Here is a 21,788-nt window from a genome sequence, read left to right as displayed (position 1 = left end):
TTCCTTTCTTCTTTCTTTCTTTCTTTCTTTCTTTCTTTCTTTTTCTTCTTTCTTCTTTCCTTCCCTCTTTCTTTCAGTCCTTCTTTCTTTCTATCTTTCTTTTTCCTTCTTTCCTCCTTCCTTCCCTCCCTTCCCTTCCTCCCTCCCTCCCCCCCTCCCTCCCCCTCCCTCCCTCCCTCCCTTCCTTCCTTCCTTCCTTCCTTCCTTCCATCCTTCTTTCCTGATGGAGTCTTGCTCTGTCATCCAGGCTGGAGTGCAGTGGCACAATCTTGGCTCAGTCCAATCCTATGTTCAAGTAATTCTCCTGCCTCAGCCTCCCGAGTAGGTGGGACTACAGGCATGCATCACCATGCCCAGCTATGAAATCAACCTATTCCTAATAGCCACTCTAGTTGATTCCAAAAATGGCTTAAAGTAGTTTTTACTCAAGCAAATACCTGAAGGTCCTCTTTTGCAAGGATCTGCCAACACAGGCCATGTCTGCCTTCACACCATGAAGAAGGCATCCTGGTCATCACCGAGAAGCACTACATGCACCCAGGTAGCAACTTCCACACACACAAGGATGCAGGCAAGGAGAGTGTCATCATTCCCAGCTTGAAGCTCCACAGCCAGACAGCAGGCCATGCTACACACACGATGAAACAGATTCAAGAGGCCTGGGGAGAGCCAGCTCCATGAGGTTGCTGAAGGAGGGAGAAAGAAGAGAGAATTCTGTTCCTGAGGTCTCAGCCTAGATGGAGAGATCATAGAAGCAGATCCTAACACTAAGGACGTGCTGAAACTTCTGGACTTCAGCAGTCTGTCCAACCTGCAGGTCACTCAGCCTCCAATTGAGATGGATTTCAAAACACCTCATGGAGCTGTTTGAATCTTTCTACTCTGGTGTAATGAACATTTTCAATAAACCTAGGACAACAACAACAACAAAAAGCAATCTAGAATCAAGGTGAAATCGTTTGGACTCTACAATCAGACTACTTAGGCTCAAATTCCCACAACACCACTTAAAGGCTCTGTGATCTTGTCAAGCTTCTTAACCACTCTGGGCATTGGTTTCTTGGTAGTAGAATAATAGCGTTGTAGTCTATGGCAGCCATAAAAATGCATCTCTCAAATTTCCAAGGGTGGGAGTGTAATTGACTGGTTCAACTGCTTCACTCTGAAGGAAGTATAACATTTACATCGGGAACAGGTTCCCACAGGCTGCTCCCAGGCAGCGACTGAGTGGCAAGGGTTCTAAGGCAGGTCTCTTCCTGTGAGACAGGACTTAAATAGGCCTTGCTGACACTTAGAACTGTGTTGCAATTTAAGATTTTTCCTACCTGTATGAGTTTCCTTTTGCTGTATAACAAATTAGCATGAAGTTAGTGGCTTAAAACCACGCACATTTATTATCTTACAGTTTTAGACACCAGATGGTAGAAATCAGTTTCATTGGGCTAAAGTCATGGTGTTAGCAGGGCTGGTTCCTCTGGAGGCTCTTGGGACAAATTTGTTTCCTTGCCTTTTCCAGCTTCTGGAGGCTGCCTGCATTCCTTGGTGGTCACGATGCCCCCTGCCTGAGTCACTCTTGCTACATATTTCACCTCCTCCTTTGACCTTCTTGCTTCCCTTTTTCATAAGGATGACATTTGGGGCACACCTGGATAATCTAAAATAATCTCCTCATCTCAAGATTCTTAGCTTAATTATATCTGCAAAGTCCCTTTGGTCATGTAGGGTCACATTCCTTGGTTCAGGGGATTGGGACACGGGTATCTTTGGGGGCCATTATCAGCCTCCTACCCTCCCCACCTTCCTTCTTTTCCTCTCCTTCCCGCAGAGGTCAGACCTGCATCATAATCTGACGACTCTCCCAGTTGCCTCCAGACAAAATATAGCATGCCCAGTTAAATTGGAATGCCAGATTATCGATGAATACTTTTAAATATGAGTATGCATGGGACATATGGCATGGGACATACTTATATTAAAATGTATTCATTGTTTATCTGACATTCAAATTTAACTAGATGTCTTGTATTTTAGTTTGCTAAACCTGGCCACCTTCAACTAGTTCCTTCCCCATTTTCCATCACAGGTATTTTCCCCAATAAACCTCTAGCACATCTGATCCCCCATTGGCATCTGCTTCACAGCAGCCCCCAACTAGCACACAATGAGAATTGAATGAGAGAACACACAGCAAGATCACAGAGCAGTGCCTGTCCCCAGGAAGTAATCGTTTGCTCTTAGCTGGTAGGCAGAGCCAAATATTACCAACTGATGTGTGAACCTAGGCTGGCTGACTTCCTAGTCTGGGCTCCCTCACCCCTCACCCCTGTACTTAGCAGGTGCTCAAAACACATTTCATGGGAGAGGTATGTATTTGTTTGCGTGTTTACAGAAGAATTCTGGGAGGATACCAAGGATTGTTGGTTGCCCTGGAGAGGGCCTGGGGGCCTGGAGGAGAAGTATGAAAGTGAGATTCACTTTTTACTAAATGACCTTGCCAACCCACCTTTTGAATTGAAACCATATGATTGTTATTACCTATCACAAAACTTAAAATTTAAACTTGTTTTGAATTGAACTAAATTCATTGCAACTTTTATATCCTGGAGGTTCAAGGAGTGCAGGAGGCCCCACTAGGAGCCATTGAACTGACCGAGGCCCCACATTTGCTCTGCGAGGCACTGGTTGGAGGTAGCAAGTGTTCCCATAAACCCCTAAAGGTGCTTTTTTTTTCCCACCTAGCTGCTCCTAAAAGTCCTTTTGAAAGACCAAGTTCTTGTACCAATGTCAAACAACACTTTGATGCCAGGCGACCTCCCTAATCATCCCACAGCGGTGCTCTCAACCCAACTAAGGTCTTTGGGAGGCAAGGAGCTGGCATGGAGGCAAAGGACATCTTTCACCTTCCCTCATATTTTGCCCACCAGCAAACCTGGAGGAAGGAGGGCTTGTGTCAGGGAATTGGATCACAAAAACTCAGCACTCAGAGAGGCTTAAAGGTCAGTGCAGGTGAGAAAATTCTCCCTAACCTCCCTCATCCAACATTTTCTCAGTCCATGCTTGCATGGATCCAGGGATGGGGATCTCACTCCCTCAGAAACAGCCCAGCTGTTCTAACCAGCACAGCTCTGCCAGGAAGAAAGTGTTTTTCTCTCTGAGCTGAGACCTGGCACCCTCTGACTGTTCCCTGACATCCCTGTGGGTCCTTGCTCTGCCCTCTGGGCTCCCAGGTCCTGTGAGTCACTGCAGAGGAGCCCCCAGGCTGCCTTCTCCAGCTTTACAGAGACTGGGCCCTTCCTGTCCTCCTGCTTGCCCTGGGCAGGCTCAGCCTAGTTCTCCTGCAAGACCCAGCACTTAGGAATGGGATGACAGCCAACAAGTCTTCAGAAAGCCCATGGTGGGGCTGGAATTCCAAGAAAGGGGTATGATAGTTTGCTGGAATTCCCCTGGCTGAGCCCTGTGAAAGCCTAAGTATCCCATGCAGAGGGCAGAGGGTCTTAGGTAACCAGAACCCCGGGTGCCTCCACCCCCAATTCTGCACCTCTCCATCCTGCACAGGGCTGGGCACTCTTAAAGTCAGAGCTATGGCACTGGTGTCTCCACCTTGAACACCTCCTTCTGTTAACTTATCGTTTTTTCTTTAAAAAAAAACTTATTTTTGTATTTTAATTTAATTTTATTTTCTCTAATCCCATGACAAATTTTAGAAATGACTTATTTTGGTATGGTGTAGTGGCTCAGCCTGTAATCCTAGTACTTTAGGAAGCTGAGGTTGGGAGCATCGCCTGAAGGCAGGAGTTTGAGACCAGCCTGGGCAACATAGTGAGATCTCATCTCTACAAAAAATTTTAAAATTACCCAGGTGTGGTGGCACATGCCTGTAGTCCCAGCTACTCGAGGGGCAGGGGTGGGCAGATTGCTTGAGCCCAGAAGTTTGAGGCTGCAGTGAGCTATAATCACACCACTGCCCTAAGCCTGCGCCCTGTCTCTTAAAGAGAGAGAGAGAGAGAGAGAAAGAGAGACTTATTTTTAAAAGTAAAAAAACATCCAGAAGATCCAGAGGTAGCTACCTTGACAAGTTTCTCGTGTGTTCTGCTAGAGCTTCTCTAAGCATTTATAGCGGATCCAGGCCGTTCTTGACCTGGGAGAGATCCCCCACTTCCGTTTATGTGCAACCCTGGATGGCAGTTTTATTCCCCGACTGCACGGTCCCTTGCTGGGTGGCCCCGCTCTGCCCCAGCTGTAGTAAGTACGGCCCCTGCTTCTGCACAGAGTGATTCTGAGCGGTCCATAGGTCTAAGTTTTGACATGCAGTGCTTATTTAAAAGCCTATTAAAGAAAGCACACTAGTGCCTCCAACCCGTCATTTCACATCTGTCTTGAATGGGGTTAAATTTTAAACGTGTGTTGTGTTCAAGGGAAAAAAACAGGCAGTTTGCAGATATGGCAGAACTGTGCAGGGGGCGCAGGAATAGCTCAGAGGCTTGGCAGTGCCGCTGCCTGGAAAGGGTGGATGGAGGACCGGAGACTCCCGCTGAGCCCACCCTGCAGCGGGGAGAGGAAGGCAGCCTCTGGCTGGGTCTGAGGTTCTCCACCTTGCCTGCACAGCAGAATCACATGAAGGTGGGGGCCGTTAAAAAGCCCGAAGTCCAGGCTGCCTTCCAGATCAATCTGATGAGTGGGGCCTGCATCAGAATTCTTTCAAGTTCCACCCGGAGCGCCCGGGGCATCTAGTGGGAAAAGGCAAGTGTCAGGCGCCCCCTGCTGGCGGGAGGAGCCGCGCGGTCGCACTCAGGTGGGATTTGCTCGCAGACTCAGAGTCTCAAAGTGCTGGAGAGGTTGGTTGCTCCGGGCTAAATAAGAACAGTTAACAAGAGAAGGCTATTTAAAGCAGGCGGCTGGGAGCATGGGCTCAGGACGCAGGCAGAAAACGATGCCCCAAATTCTGATCCTCACAGTGCCACGCAGGCCCAAACAAAAATAGGAGCAGAAGACAGCGGCCAGACAGCACGTGGGCGTGGAGGAGGCTCTTATTAAAATGTCTAATGCACTTGGTGATGTTCCTGTTTTATCCCCAGCTAAAGTCTTACTGTCCCCACACAGGGTCTTCTGCTCATGAAGGTGAAGGTCATTCGTAACACAGTAATTAATTCATTCAGCAAATAATTCCTGGGCCCAGCCCTGTGCAGGGCACTGGGGATAATAAGAAAAAGCATAATAGCTCACACTTACAAGGTCCTATGCAGCACACTGGAAAGTAATGAAGAAAATAACAGGCTGGGTGTGGTGGCTCCTGCCTATAACCCCAGCACTTTGGGAGGCTGAGGCGGGTGGATTGCTCGGGCCCAGTAGTTGGTAATCAGCCTGAGCAACATAAGGAGACACCGTCTCTAAAAAAAAATTAAATTAAAAAAAAATTTGGCTGGTCCTGATGGTGCACGCCAGTGATTCCAGCTACTCTAAGGCTGAGGTGGGATCGCTTGAGCCCAGGAGGTCCAGGGTGCAGTGAGCCATGATTGCACCACTGCACTATAGCCTGGATGACAGAGACCTCATCTCAAAAAGAAAAGAAAAGACTAATAACTCACACATTTATTGAGTGCCAAGCGCTGTTCTATGTGCTTGGCATATATTCTCTTTTAATCCTCATGTAATCCTCTGAGGATTAAATCCTCTTATCACCATTTTGTAGGTGAGAAAACTGATACACAGAAAAGGTAAATAACTTACTGGAGTTCTCACAGCTGGGATGTGGCTGATGCATGGATGACTACAACAGGGCTCCTTCCTTGGAGAAGCCCACAGTCTAATGGGGTGACAGACCTGGAATATATATATATGTGTGTGTGTGTGTGTGTGTGTGTGTGTGTGTGTGTGTAATTGGAGACTCACAAGGGATGAAGTGTCATCTCTGTCTGGGAGGGTTGGAGAAGAGTAGACCCTTTGAAGTGTGTTCTAAAGGTTGAGTAGGAGTTTGCCAGGCTTAGAGGAGATATAAGAAGAGGGAAGGGCACACTAGGCAGAGGAATGGCAGGTGCACAGGAAGGGTGGCAGGAAAATGGCACAGCTTCTGCCATAAATAGAAAGCAGTCTGATTATAACGTGGGAAAGACACTGTCAGTGCCGGAAACCTGTGTCTGGAACTGACCATTAATGGCACCCTGACCAAGGCTCTGGGAAGTGCACCTAGGGTCCCAAACTCAACAGTCACACTTTGGAGAAATGACAGCATGCTTTCAGTGAAAGGGAAGGAGAACTGGGTGTTCTCTGTGTCTGCTTTGCCATGAGGCAGGGTCCAGTGGGGAAGAGGACCCTGGAGGCACCACGTGGCTGGCCCTTGCCCTGTTCTTCCTATCAGCTTGTGCCGGAGGAACAACCAGCTTTCCAGATGATGCATGTCTGGTATAGGGGCCTGCCCCTGCTACACACCAGAGTGGGGAAAAGAGAATGTGAAAGCCTGTCAGGCAGGAGGACCAAGGCTTCTGTCCTGGCCCCACAAGTCACTTACCCTCTCCAAGCATCAGCTTCCACATGGGTAAATTGGTGGCTAAGAGCCACCTTGCAGGATTATAATCTTACTTAGAAGAGAGCTAGGTATTGGTGGTATACTGAGCACAAAAATGGCCCAGTCTCTGCCTATCATGGGCTGAGTCATGGCCCACCCCTCATTCTTACGGTGAAGCCCTAACCCTCAGTGCCTCAGAATGCGACTGTATTTGGAGGCAGTCTTTAAAGAGGTGATTATGTTGAAATGAAACCATTAGGGACTGCCCTAATCTTTATAGGAAGAGGAAATTAGGACACACACACACACACACACACACACACAGTGGGAAGGCCATGTGAATACACAAGGCAAAGGCGGCCAAGGAGAGAGGCCTTAGAAGAAACCCACCCTGCTGACACCTTGATCTTGGACTTCCAGCCTCCAGAAGTGTAAGGCAGTAAGTGTCTGTTGTTAAGGCACCCAGTCTGTGGTACATTGTCATGGCAGCCTAGCAAACCCTCTGCCTTAGCTCCTCCCAGAAAGAGGTGAGTCTATTTCTCCTTGAATCTAGGCAGGCCTTGGGAATTGCCAGTGAAAGCCTGGAATGCAGTGGAAGTGACAATGTGATAGTCTGAGCTGAGGGCTCAAGAGACCGCTGGTGCTTCTGCTTCTTATCTTTCTGTGAATAAGCCCGGGCCAGCCTGCTGGCAGATGAGAGAACAGCTGGAGGAGAGTTCATTTATCCCGGCTCAGGCAATTCTAGACCAGTCACCCCTGGAACATGGATATTATCAGGGATATTACCCACTAGTGGTGTTTGCTTTAGGCCTTGGGGAACCTGGAATCTTCACCCTCTAGTGGTGTTGACTCAAAAACCTTTGTCATTTAACGTGTGCTGAATAAAGGCCAGCGAGGCCAATGTGTCATGGCCGGCAGCTGCTGTCTCTTTACAGCACTCTCCTTGAGTGTCTGCGGATGGCCTGGATACCCCAGCCTGCTCATTCACTGAATATTGTGTCTGAGTGAATTTATTCATCCACTGTTGAGTCAAGGTCTGCAGGACAGACTCCCCGCAGGTGGTGACCCCAACAACCAAGAAGGATGGGGATGTGAGAAGGAGCACCCAGTGAGGAGTAGGTGGGATTTGGCTACCCACAAAGGCAGTGAGAAGGAGCCTTAATGTGTAGGGAAAGATTTAGACAATGAGGGCCAGGTGCTATTGCTGTGCTAATCCCTGTGTATACAGCCCACATTGTTAGATAGGAGGGGCTTAATGGTCCTGCAAAATCCATCTGTGAGCAGAAGTTAAAGGTGTCAGGTTTCACATTGCTCACAGTTAGCTACAGGCTTTTACATTTGATGCCTTGCCATCTTTTGACTTCTGTCTGATGGCCACCTATACAGTGAGTGTGGGGGCTGAATGTCCTTTTTCTTTATGTAACTGTAGGAGTGTTTGTGGAGTATAAGCTGCTTCCAGTGTCTGTTTACTTTTAAAGCCATCTCCCAGTTTTAGTAGCTGTTGAGGGTCCTTTGGTATCTCCCACTGCTTGTCTGATTTCCTCTTGAGTTGTAGATGTGGTAATGAATGTCTCCGTGAGCTTTCTGGATTTCTGTGTAGCTTTAACTTGGGTATATTTTGTGTGTCAATGGTTATGTTTCTTGCTAATGCCTCTACTTGATTACGTAATTTTTTGGTCACTGAATTATCTTTTTGGTGTACTTTACATTAATACCTTAATTTTGTTTTATAATTCAAATAGTTCCTCCTAGTAAGGTTTGGACTGTACGTCCTTATCATTAATTTAAAAGTTATTTTGTTTTCATTTTTGTGACCATAGGACTTTGCCATCTGGCACTGTCCATGAGTTTGTAAAATGTATGTATTTTTTGATTTTCTGACGCTGTCTTACTACTACAACAAAAGCAATCAGGTTGCATGCTGTGCAGAGGGTGATATACTGCCTCCTTTGGGATCCTTTGGTCCTGGGATCTGAGTGCTCTGCTGGCCTTGGGTCACAAAGGCTGATCCTTCTGTAAACCAGGTGATGGGCAAGACATTAGACCAAACTGGGCCCCATTTACCTATATTGGCATGGATTGTCCCTGTCCTCAAAATAAATTCCAGCAAGTCTATTTCGGTCTTGTGAATGTCCTCAGTGAGGAGGGCTGGTTGACCCTTAAAAGGAGGCCAGGCACAGTGAGTGGCTCACGCTTGTAATCCCAGCACTTGGGAGGCTGAGGTGGACAGATCACCTGAGTTCAGAAGTTCAAGACCAGCCTGGACTTAAAGCTGGTGTCTCGACCCTAGATGTACCATTTCCATGTAAGCAGCTTTGGATCATTTTGGATACCTGTCAGCTCTTCAGGACTCAGTTTTATCCTGTGAAGGAGAAGCATATGGCATCTAATTGTAACGGCGTTGTTGCCAGTCAGAGGCTCTGTGTTTTGAGGGTTTCATATGTAAGCCATATGTATTTTCAAGCGGGCTGTATTTGTTGTTAGAGTATGGGAATTTTGTTGTCCAAATCCGACCGGTAGGAAGGATGTAGAATCTGGTTTCCTTGTCTATAATGATGATGTTCCATATTCATCACTCATCAGAATTTCTGACTTAAGTCGTGAATCTGGAGACGGGTGGCGCGTGCTTGGAACGTGGTGATGAAGTCTCTGAGCGTTTCAAGTGCTCGTGTTTGTTCGCCTCCCCACGTGAAGTCTCGGGATGTCTTGGTTATCTTATAATTGTTTTCAGGATGATGTTTAAATAAGGTGAACACTGCCTCCGGGATCCAAATAAATCTGTTCATCTTGGTGCTTTCTGTGTGTTGTTTGGTGCCTTAAGGGCTTTTATTTTATTTTTCAGACAGGGTCTGGCTCTGTTGTCCAGGCTGGAGTGCAGCAGCCGTGATCTTGGCTCACCTCAACCTCTGCCTCCCAGGTTCAAGTGATTCTCCCACCGCAGCCTCTCAAGTAGCTGAGATTACAGATGTGCGCCACCACAGCCAGCTAATTTTTTTGTATTTTTTGTTGAGATGGGATTTGGCCATATTGCCCAGGCTGGTCTTAAACTCCTGGGCCCAAGCGACCTACCCACGTTAGCCTCCCAAAGTCTTAGGATGACAGGCATGTACCATCGCTCCCAGCCACGGGCTTTTATTTTATCTATCACTGTGATCAGGACTTTTCTCCCTTCTGGTGACCACTGTTCTACTAAAAATTTGCAATTGATGTCTGGGGCTATGGTTTTATCTGTATGAATAGTTTATCCCAGTTAGCTTATTAATTGGGAATTGTTTTTCCTTAAGTGTTTCCTGGTCATCGTTTAGCATTATGATATCATCTGTGTATATTATTAGTGATACGCACACACAACACACACACACACACACACACACACACACACACACACTTTTTTTTTTTTGAGAGGGAGTTTTTTTGCATTTGTCGCCCAGGCTGGAGTGCAATGGTGCAATCTCGGCTCATTGCAACCTCTGCCTCCTGGGTTGAAGCGATTCTCCTGCCTCAGTCTCCCAAGTAGCTGGGATTACAGGTGCCTGCCACCATGCCTGGCTAATTTTTGTATTTTTAGTAGAGACAGTGTTTCTCCATGTTGTCCAGGCTGGTCTTGAACTTCTGACCTCAGGTGATCTGCCCACCTCAGCCTCCCAAGTGCTGGGATTACAAGCGTGAGCCACTGTGCCTGGCCTCTTTTTTTTTTTTGAGATGGAGTCTTGCTCTGTTGCCCAGGCTGGAGTGCAGTGGCTGCGATCTTGGCTCACTGCAACCTCTGCCTGCCAGGTTCAAGGGATTCTCCTGCTTCAGCTTCCCAAGTAGCTGGGACTACAAACACGTGCCACCACGCCCAGCTAATTTTTGTAGTTTTAGTAGAGATGGGGGTTTCACCATGTTAGCCAGGATGGTCTCAATCTCCTGATCTCATGATCTGCCTGCCTTGGCCTCCCAAAATGCTGGGATTACAGGCATGAGCCACTGCACCAGGCCATGGTATATATTTTAATTGATCTATGTGTGATGATGAAATGAATGAGCTATTACTGAACTGTGTAATTATCTTTGCAGTAATCTATTAAATTGGTATTTTTGCCTTCCCCAAGTAAAGGAGCTGTTTTCCTGATTTTCTTTGTTTATTGGTACAGAACATGTCTGACTGTTTATTGTTACATAGTATTTGCCATTGGAGTTAGTGATCTAAACAACATCTTCGAGGCCGGGCGCGGTGGCTCAAGCCTGTAATCCCAGCACTTTGGGAGGCCGAGGCGGGTGGAACACGAGGTCAAGAGATCGAGACCATCCTGGTCAACATGGTGAAACCCCGTCTCTACTAAAAATACAAAAAATTAGCTGGGCATGGTGGTGTGTGCCTGTAATCCCAGCTACTCAGGAGGCTGAGGCAAGAGAATTGCCTGAACCCAGGAGGTGGAGGTTGCGGTGAGCCGAGATCGCGCCATTGCACTCCAGCCTGGGTAACATGAGTGAAACTCTGTCTCAAAAAAAAAAAAAAAAAAACATCTTCTACATCTGGAAATGCTTCAGGCATTTTAGGTGAGAATATATTTAAATTTCTATAATTAATAGTTAGTCTGTAGCTCCTGTTTTGTTTTAGGACAGACCATACTGGCCTATTAAAGTTATTTGAAACGCTAGTTGTAATCACATCCTCCTTGCTTCCTGGAGGAATTCTAGAATCTTTGTTTTTTGTTTGTTTGTTTGTTTTTGAGACAGAGTCTCACTCTGTTGCCCAGGCTGGAGTGCAGTGGTGTCATCTTGGCTCACTGCAACCTCTGCCTCTCAGGTTTAAGCAATTCTTGTGCCTCACGTCAGCCTCCCAAGTAGCTGGGACTACAGATGTGCATCACCACACCCGGCTAATTTTTGTATCTTTAGTAGAGATGGGGTTTTACCATGTTGACCAGACTGGTCTCAAACTCCTGGTCTCAAGTGATCTACCCGCCTTGGCCTCCCAAGGTGCTAGGATTATAGGTGTGAGCCACTGCACCCAGCCTTTGTTAATTTTTTATGTCCTCCCTCAAATGGGTATTGGTTATGTGCGTACCCTGGTATGATGGAGGTAATATTATGGGCTTCATTTTAACTTGTGCTAGGTTTTCATTCCTTTAATTTCTTAATAAGTCTTGCCGTAAATGTTGCCTTATAGGTTCCTGATAGTTCTGCAGAAAGTTTTGATGTTTCTAGTATATGCTGCCTGGTTCTGCATATTGAGAGATCATTCATGTAGGAGACCTTCACGTTAGGCAGTGCTCCTCAACGAAGTGCTCTTTTCATTTCATTTGTAGCTGGAATTTCAAGTGGAGTGCTATACTGGTCATACCTGTCATATACCATCCCTAAGATGGGTAATTTCCTTGTATTCTTCCGTGCCTGTGCTAAGTCATTCCATCTGAGTTTATCTCTGAATTTTAAAAAATCTAAATATGGGTGTATGGAGCTCCAGACTAATGTGATCCAGTCTCAGAGCCATAGGTGTGTTGGGTAACTGTTGTTAGTTCTAGTAGCTTATAATTTAGAGATGGCTTCTCTGCTAGTGTAGTGATCTGATACATTTCTGTGCCTGCTAGCGCTATGGTGTTTGCTCTGTTAACCCACAGGTAGGGAAGAGCCAGTTTGCATCTGTGGTCTGTCTTTAGTGCAAGTCTGTTGTTGTTGTTGTAATCCTGCTCTGGTGTATTCTCTGACCTCAGTGATGTCCTGAGGGCTGTCATGTCACGGTCATAATCTATAACTCTTTTTCTAGTTATTATAGGTCTTGCCACATACACCCGCCTTCCAGGGGCATCATAATCTCCTGGGTCCTCTGGATGGGGGGTTTGGTCCCAGACATTTCTCTTCAAAAGTTACATCTGAAAAGGATTTACTTTTCCTTAAAATTCTATGAACTAGGTCTTTGCCTTTCCGGTGATCCCTGTCTGTCTGTGAGATACTCTGCATTAAAAGTGCAGAGATTTCTTCTTTAGTGGCTCTGCTAATCAAAGGTTTAACATTTCGGGGGGTGGGCCCTCAAATCTGACTACATCCTCAGGGGATCATACAGGGAGTCATTTCCTGAATTCCAACTCTGTCGGTATTCAACACTAAGTAAGGTATTTGAATGACAAGCTTTCTGGCATGACTGCTTAATTTTCTTTCCTAGGGCCCACATTATGCAATATTAGTAGCTACTTTACATAGTTTCTTAATAATAAATATTTCAATTTTCCACCTTAACCAATAGTATGAGTAGAGGTTATTGATGTTCCTTCTATTGATGAGGCAGATATCTGGTCCTCATTGGCATGATGGCTTTTGAAACGTAAGATGGAGTCTTTCTAACATGGAGTTACTTATGGCAAGGGCACTGTATATAGGCAGTGAGGTAGTGAGAAGTTGGTATATTCTAGATTCATTCCAAAGTAAAATCTGACAGGACTTGCTGTTGAGTTAGAAGTGGGATGTGAGGTGGGACACAGTGGCTCACACCTGTAATCCCAGCACTTTGGGAGGCCGAGGTGTGTGGATCAATTAAGCTGAGGAGTTGGATACCAGCATACCAGCCTGGGCAACAAAGTGAGACCCTGTACCTACAAAAAAAAAAAAAAATTAGATCTATCTATCTATCTATCTATCTATATAATATGCACATACATGAAAATTAGCCGGGCGTGGTGGTGCGTGCCTGTGGTCCCAGCTACTCGGGAGGCTGAGGTGTGAGGATGACTTAAATGTGGGAGGCAGAGGTTGCAATGAGCCGAGATCGTACCACTGCACTCCAGCCTGGGTGACAGAGTCAGACCCTGTATAAAAAAAAAAAAGTGGGATGTGAGAGAAAGAAAGAAGTGAAAGATGACTCCACGGTTCTTGGCCAGAGCACATGGATGGAAGGGCTGTGAGAAGAGCAGGTTTAGGGGTGGGGCCCCAGAGATAAAAGAATCCAGGGCTCTGTGGAAGGTCCAAGGCTGGTCCAGAACATGGCAGCGTGTTGTGCATCCTGGCTCCCTGTTACCAGCTGCTTGTGTGAGCCCCTGAAAGAGGAAAGGGGGTTAAGATCAGCAGTGCAGAGGCGTGGTAGAGGGACTGCCTCTCCCACCGCCGTGCTGGGATGCTCAGCCAGCAGGAGGGAGCCTTGGAAGGTTTGGAAATGAACCAGCAGAGCCACGTTGGGTTTGGAAACCGGAGGTCTCTGCAAGGTTCTAAAGTGGTCAGATGCCGCCCCCTCGTGGCTGAGAAGGCTCCTCACAACCCTCGCTGACCCTGCTGCACAGCCCATAAGGTAGAAACGGAGGGGGCCACCCCCAACTATGAGCAAGGTGGGAATTCAGCTGAGGCTCCGAGTTGGGGCAAACGACTCCCCTGGGCATGAGGTTTTTGAGCCTGTCAAGTGCCTCCTTTATCGCAGAAGAGCAAACAGAGGTGCACGAAGGGGAAACAACTCTGGAGAAAAGGGTGGCTTCTGGACCCCATCCCCAGTTTTGCTTTCTGCTGATTTTTCAGTCTTCTCCCATTTTCCTTTTCCTTAATTTTTTTGATTTAAATATTTTTGAGAAAAATACATATGGAGGAAAAAGCAATTCAAATCACAGGAAAAAGCCTACACTGTGGAAAGTCAGCCTCCCCACCACTCCATTCCCTTCCCCAGAGGTGCCCACGTTACAGTTGATGTCTCTTTCCAGGGACTCAATGTGCATCCTGTCGCCTGACACTTCTGGAGGGTTTATTATGTGCCACGCACACTTGGCATTTCTGACCCCGTGTCTCTTCCCAACCCAGCAGCCAGAGGTCACATCCTGTCCCTCCCTCACTCAGAACCTCCCGCGGCTCCCGCCTCACTCACAGTAAAGGCCAAAGTCCCTTCGATGGCTCTGACCTCCCCTCACCCTTGAGCTCTCAGACGTGGTTTCTCATAACTCTCTCCCTCACGTCCTCTGCTTCAGCCACACTGGTCTCATTTCTGAGGAGAGCACAGATCACCTGGTGGCCACCAAGCAGACCATCCAGAGGCGACACTCCTCATCTGAGGAATTTAGAAGTAATTCAGCCTCCCTATGACCTAAAGCCAGCATCTGGTACCAGGCTTCTTTCCCCCAAATGTGAAAGTAACCAGGATTTCTATACATCTCCGGAATGCATGCAGTCAAAACTCACTGTGCAACCCTTGCTGACATCAAGGCACCAAAATGTCTACAAATGTAACCTTTCGTTTTTTTTGAGATGGAGTTCTGCTCTTGTTGCCCAGGCTAGAGTATAGTGGTGCAATCTCGGCTCACTGCAACCTTCACCTCCCTGGTTCAAGTTCTCCTGCCTCAGCCTCCATTTATTATGACTGATAATTTATTATGGTCCAAGTTACTCTTCAGCTCCCTTAAGGTCCATAAATACCCCAAAGGAAAATCCACCATGGCTTGAGCAGTCCCCTCTTGCTGAGGCGCCGGCTGACCTCTGATGCAGGGTTCTTTCTATCTCATAAAGCTTTCCCTTTCAATCCTATACTGTTGTTGCAAACTCTTACTACTTATGAGCCACTCACTTTCCATTGCCCGGCTCTGACATCTCACCTAGCAATTACTTTGTTTAGTGTGGTCAAATATACACAACACACTAGTTATCATTTTAACTATTTGTAAGTGCACAATTCAGTGGCATTAAATACAGTCACAATATTGTGTAACCAGCTCCACAATCTATACTCAGAACTTGTTCATCGTCCCTTTCAAAAACTCCGTTCACTTTAAACAGTAACTCTCTCCCCTCACCCCCAGTAACCTTTATTTTACTGTCTGTCTCTATGAATTTGACTATTCTGGGTATCTCACATAGTGGAATCATATAGTATTTGTCCTCCTGTGTCTGACTTATTTCACTAAATGTAATGAAAAAGATCCATCCATGTTGTATCGGATATCAAAATTAATTTCCATTTTATGGCTGAATAATATTTTATTATAAGCATAGACCATATTTTGTTTATTCATTCATCTGTTTGAGAAAGAAAACCTTTTTCTGAGAAATGCTAGCCCCTTTAAATTATCAGGCCCAGAAAGACATTTAAAATGTTAACAGCAGGCCGGTTACAGTGGCTCATATCTGTAATCCCAGCACTTTGGGAGGCCGAGGTAGGCAGAGCACTTGAGGTCAGGAGTTCAAGACCAACCTGGGCAATATGGTGAAACCCCATCTCTACTAAGAATGCAAAAATTAGCAGGGCATAGTGGCACACGCCTGTGATCCTAGCTACTCAGGAGGCTGAGGCATGAGAATCAGTTGAACCTGTGAGGTGGAGGTTGTAGTGAGCTGAGATCGTGCCAGTGTACTGCAGCCTGGGCAACAGAGTGAGACTCTGACTCAAACAAAGAAAAAAAAGGCTGGGCGCGGTGGCTCACACCTGTAATCCCAGCACTTTGGGAGGCCGAGGTGGGCGGATCATGAGGTCAGGAGATCAAGACCATTCTGACCAACATGGTGAAACCCCATCTCTACTAAAAATACAAAAAAATTAGCTGGGCGTCGTGGTGCATGCCTGTAGTCCCAGTTACTCGGGAAACTGAGGAAGGAGAATTGCTTGAACCCAGGAGGCAGAGATTGCAGTAAGCTGAGATTGTGCCACTGCACTACAGCCTGGGCAAGACTCTGTCTCAAAAAAAAAAAAATTAAATTAAATTAAATGTAACAGCAGACCAGGTTCAGTAGCTCACACCTGTAGTCCCAGCACTGTGGGAGGCTGAGGTGGGCAAATTGCTTGAGCTCAGGAGTTCGAGACCAACTGGGCAACATCTCTACAAAAAATAGAAAAATTAGCCAGGCATGGTTGGCAGACACCTGTAGTCCCAGCTACTCGGGAGGCTGAGGTGGGAAGATTACCTGAGCCCAGGATGTTGAGGCTTCAGTGAACCATGATCACACCACTGCACTGCAGACTGGGCAACAGAGACCCAAGTAAATAAATAAATAAATAATAAAAAATAAAATGTGACAGCAGTCACATCTCATTCCCCCTTGAGCTAAATAATTACCCCTTGAAGTCACTTGCTATGCGTGACACCAAGTAGCCATCAAATGCCATACACCCTATAGTTCAACAATGTATAGCCAATCATTAACCAATGTTATTTCTGTAAATGAGTGAAAATTCCTGATGAACAACTTCTGTAATTGCAAGCTCTCCAGATTTGTCCCTTCTCTCTCTCTCTCTCTCTCTCTCTCTCTCTCTCTCTCCCTCTCTCCCTCTCTCTTTCTCTCTCTTTTGAGACAGGGTCTCACTCTGTTGCCTAGGCTGGACTGCAGTAGCATGATCATAGCTCACTGTGACCTCAAATACCTGGGCTCGAGTGATCCTCTTGCCTCAGCCTCTCAAGTATCTGGGACTACAGGTGCCTACCTCCATGCCCAGCTAATTTTATTTTTTAAGAAGGGGTCTTGGCTGTGTTGCCCAGGCTAGAGTGCAGTGGTGTGATCTAGGCTCACTGCAACCTCTGCCTTCTGGGTTCAAGCGAGTCTCCTGCCTCAGCCTCCTCAGTAGCTGGGATTACAAGTGTGAGCCACCACGCCCAGCTAATTTTTGTATCTTAGTAGAGACAGGGTTTCACCATGTTGGCCAGGTTGCTTTCAAACTCCTGACCTCCAGTGATCCACCCACCTCGGCCTCCCAAAGCACTGGGATTATAGGCATGAACAGCCACACCTGGCCCCCGCTAATTTTTTAACTTTGTTACTATTATTATCATTTAGAAATGGGGTCTCATTATGTTGCCCAGGCTGGTCTCAAGCTCCTGGCCTCAAGCAATCCTCCTTCTTTGGCCTAGCAAGTAGTTGGGATTACAGGCAGGAGCCACTGTGCCCTGCCTCACCCTTTCTCTCATTAAAAACTTGAGCTTCTTGTTTGTTCTGTGGAGCACTTGCCAAGGTAACTTGGAAGTGTGCAGTCCCAGGGTGCAGTCCTCAACATTTGCACTTGAATAAACTCCCTTTAAACTACATTCTGAGCTGGTGACATAGCAAGACCCCACCTCTAAAACTTTTTCTTCATTAGCTAGATATGGTGGTGCATGCCTGTGGTCCCAGCTACCCAGGAGGCTAAGGTGGGATGATTGTACCACTGCACTCCAGCCTAAGTGACAGAGTGAGACTCTGTCTCAGAAAAAAAAAACAAAACAACCCACAACATGCTGACTCTTGATTATTCTGTCGATATGTTGATGGACATTTGAGGTGTCTCCATCTTTTGGCTATTGTGAATAATATTGCTGTGAACATGGGTGTTAGACTCATTACTTTTTCTTCAATCTGCCCTGCCCACTTCCACCGGAGGACTTTGCACTGGCTGTTCCCTCTGCCTGGATACTCTTCCCCAAGGGATCCACATGGCTCACTTTCTTCAAGTCTTTGCTCAAATGTTGCCTTCTCAATGAGGCCTACGCTGACCACCCTATAGGTTCCGCAACCTGGCACTCCTTGTTCCCTTTACTCTATTTTTTTCTATAGCACTTACCACTTTCTATGCGCTATATAATATACTTATTTAGTATATGAATTGTTTAGGATCTGTGTCTCTCCATGAGAATGTCAACTCCCTGAGGGATCAATGTCTGTTTTGTTTATCTCAGGCATTCATGTAGGTAGGTGCTTAATACACACATAGTTTGTTGAATGAACTTAAAAATCACAAGCCTAAGTCATTTGCTGAGTTACAGATTTTAAACTGGAGTCACAAGACGAATGTGTCAGATGCTCTAACATGCCAAACTTTCTTAAATACCTCAAATACTTAAAATACGATATACACACAGATCATTTCAAATCTGGGTTAAAATTGAGGTTAACTTCTCAACTGGTTGAAGGTGCGTATCTCTGGAGATGTGGGTCAGGGAATGAGATCTGAAGCTGCAGACAACCAGTGTGACTTTTTCTCATGATCTGAGGACCATGCTGTGACCTTGATTTTCCTCTTCCCTGACCTTAGGGCCACCGTGCAGATTGTGTGCAGCCCAGTTGGGAGTGGGGTGGGGTGGAGTAAGTGGATGCTGAAATCCAGTCTGTGCCCCACTTGCCAAATGCAGGGCTTGAGTGCCAGCACAGGGTGGTGTCCATTAGAGAGAAGGGAGTGGTGCCTCTTTCCCATTTATCACAGGCCTGGATGAGCTGGGAGTGGTCCTGCTTTGTCAAAGAAGGTGCTAGCCCACTACCTGAAAATTGGTTGGCTTTCCAGCTCACATCTCCCAAGTCAATTCCATGTTTCCTACTTTTCAGGTTTGTTGAGGCTGTTCCCCCACCCACTATTGGATTTAATGAATCTGGTTGTTATGTGATTCTATTCTGAGTTCTTTTCATAGACATCCCATCTGGCAAGGCCATGACTCTCAAAGCTATTTCTATGACACCAGATTGGATCTCACACTTCCTATGCTATTGTCTGACTCAGCACGACACAACAGCCAAGGCATCTGAATCACACTGCTCTTCCTTTTTCTTTATTTAACAAACATTTACATAGTCCTTCTCCTGTGCCAGGCGCTGTTCTAACACTTTCCAAATATTAACCTATTCAACCCTCCAACCTAAGAGGTGGGTACTATAATTATTTCATTTTGCAGATGAGGAGACTGATGCTCAGAGAATTTAAGTGACTTGCCCAGGGTTCACGTGGCCACAGGTGGCAGGGCTGGGATTCAAACCCAGGTTGACCGGCCTGGAGTCTGTGCTGGTAACCGCGATGCTTTGCTCCATCTTCACTTTTTTCTTGTCATTCTTTCCCTCCTTCTTCCTCTTCCTTCCTCCCCTTGTTTTCTCTTCCCTTTCTTCTTTCCTCATTCCCTTTTTTTTTCCTGACAGGGCCACGGCAACTGCCACCTGCTTCTCCCGGACACCACCCAGCCCACCATGCCCTCGCCCCATTCCTCCAGGCAAGGCTCTGCCAGGCTGTCATCACCCTCGTTTCCCTGTGCCAGCAGATAGGGTGTGCCAACTTCAGCTCCCTCAACCTGCTGGCTCAGACCACAGTAGCCGGCAGAAGCCTGGGAACTGGGGCCAGGCCAGCCTGGAGGGCAGTTGGCCCTTCAGGAAGTTACATGACATGCCCATATCTTCCCCAATGATGGCTATGTTACCAATATCATAATTTATTTTCTTGCCCAAGGATTTTAATGTGATGCCAACATGTCTTGTGCTGCTTGAGATAAACTTAAGGCAAATAAGGGGCCAAGAGAAAGAGTGAGATAGAGAAAGGGACAAAATGACAGAAAGAGACAGAGAACCCTAAGGTAGAGGGCAAGGGTGAAGAGACCCAGCCATCCGAGGTTCTCTCAATAGAAGTGGCTGCCTACAGTTTTGGCATCAAGGAGGAATGGATTGACATTATCCCTCTATGCGTGAGTGAACTTTTTTCTGAGTTTGTCAAAGGACTCCTGCCCTTCTCCATAACTATGCCTTTGCTTGTGCGGTTCCCCTGGCCTGGAAGGCCTTCCCAATCGTTTCTACCTGAGGTCCATGCTCACGTGCTGCCCGCTTCTGGGAACCCTTTCCTGCATTCCTGCAGGGGACTCTGCTGGTCTCTCCTCTGACACCAGAGCATCTGTGTGCACGTACACACTTCCCTGTCTTGAACTAATTGGCTTACACCCCCCCTCTATGCCCAGTGCAGGAGTGGTGCCTGGAGGAGGCCGAGAGGTGCAGGAAGTCTATCAGCACTTCACAGAGGAAGGAAAAGTGGGGATTGTGAAAGTCTCAAGGCAAGATGACTCTGGGTTCAAGGCTTACCAGCTGGTGACCTTGGGGAATTCACCTAACTGCTCTGTGCCTCAGTTTCCCTTCTATAAAATGGGAATGATATTACATTTTGTACAGTTTGTACATCATTGGGTTGCATGAGAATTAAATAAGATATGTAAAGCACATAGAACAGTGTTTGGCATGTGCAAATCACTCAGTAAATATTAGTCATTATTATTATTAAAGTGGAAATAGTAATAGAGTTACCTAAAAGATTAAAGAAAGTACTTTTTATGAAGTGTGAAGCATATAGGAAGGTCTTTGTCATTATCATTAACAATATTGAGAGCAGTGTTCAATCCATTGTGATCTCCAGAATTAACTTATAAGGTGAGGCCACATTGCCATTGCTTTTCTGAGCAAATAAAATGATGAATATGATGTTTTTTTCTTTTCTTTTCTTTTTTGAGGTAGTCTTGCTTTGTCCCCCAGGCTGCAGTGCAGTGGCACCATCTCGGCTCACTGCAACCTCTGCTTCCTGGGTTCAAGTGATTCTCTTACCTCAACCTCCTGAGTGGCTGGGATTACAGGCATGCAACACTACACCCAGTTAATTTTTTATATTTTTGGTAGAAAAGAGGTTTCACCATGTTGGCTAGGCTGTTCTCAAACTCCTGACGTCAAATGATCTGCCTGCCTCAGCCGCCCAAAGTGCTTGTTCTGGGACCTCCGTGGCCTCAGACATTCAAGAGGTTGGTTTTACTCCCCATGTCCTGGCTTTTGGGACCTAAGGCAGAGGCTAGTGATGGAGACTGGAAGCTGGGCCTATTGCTTTGCTTCTGACAGGTTGGGAAGCTTCTTCTTTGTCTGTATCAGCAAACAAAGGGAAGTCATTATTCACTCCTGCTGACATTGTAACGTTAAAAAAAAAAAGGACATCAGATTGAGAGAAAAGGCTTTTAAGTCACTGGCACCCATTTCTTCTGTACAAATGGGTGAACCCAGGCCAAGAGAGGGGAAACGACCTGCTGAAAGCCACAAAGTAAGGTACAGCCAGGGCTAGAACCTAGGTCTCTAAATCCCTAGTTCACTGCCCTTTCACTGGTGATTGCTTTCCAAAAACTCAATGCTCTCCAAGTCCGGAGCCCCATGTCCTTAAATGCAAGGTGATGGAGGCACAGTGCTCCTGTCCAGAGACCAGGTGGGGAATACTCTTTGAAGGCAGGGAAAGTGAGATGGGCAAAACCAGTATGCAGGACACCCCCCTACTGTCCAATTATCTCACTTAATCTTCACAACCCTATGAGGCAGAGACTATCATTATCATCCCCATTTCACTCCTGTAAAAGGGGGTCAGTAGCACTGCAGGGATGTAAACGGAGGCCCAGGATCGTCCCATCGTTCTCTGCAGCTCTTGCTCCTGGAGCCTGGCCATTGCTAAGGTCCAGAACGTGTGCAGGGCACAAAGCATATAGGTCTCCGGGACCGGGATAAAGTTCTGCCTCTCTATACCCTATGGTACCCAGCACAGCGTAGGCGCAGAGTAGGTCCTGGCTGATCAATCGTCCTGCCTTTTGAAAATGCCATCTTTTCC

This window comes from Sapajus apella, unplaced genomic scaffold, assembly GCF_009761245.1.
Source record: "Sapajus apella isolate SASKATOON/1434 unplaced genomic scaffold, GSC_monkey_1.0 scaffold128, whole genome shotgun sequence".
NCBI lineage: Eukaryota > Metazoa > Chordata > Mammalia > Primates > Cebidae > Sapajus > Sapajus apella.
This window is presented reverse-complemented; position numbering follows the sequence as displayed.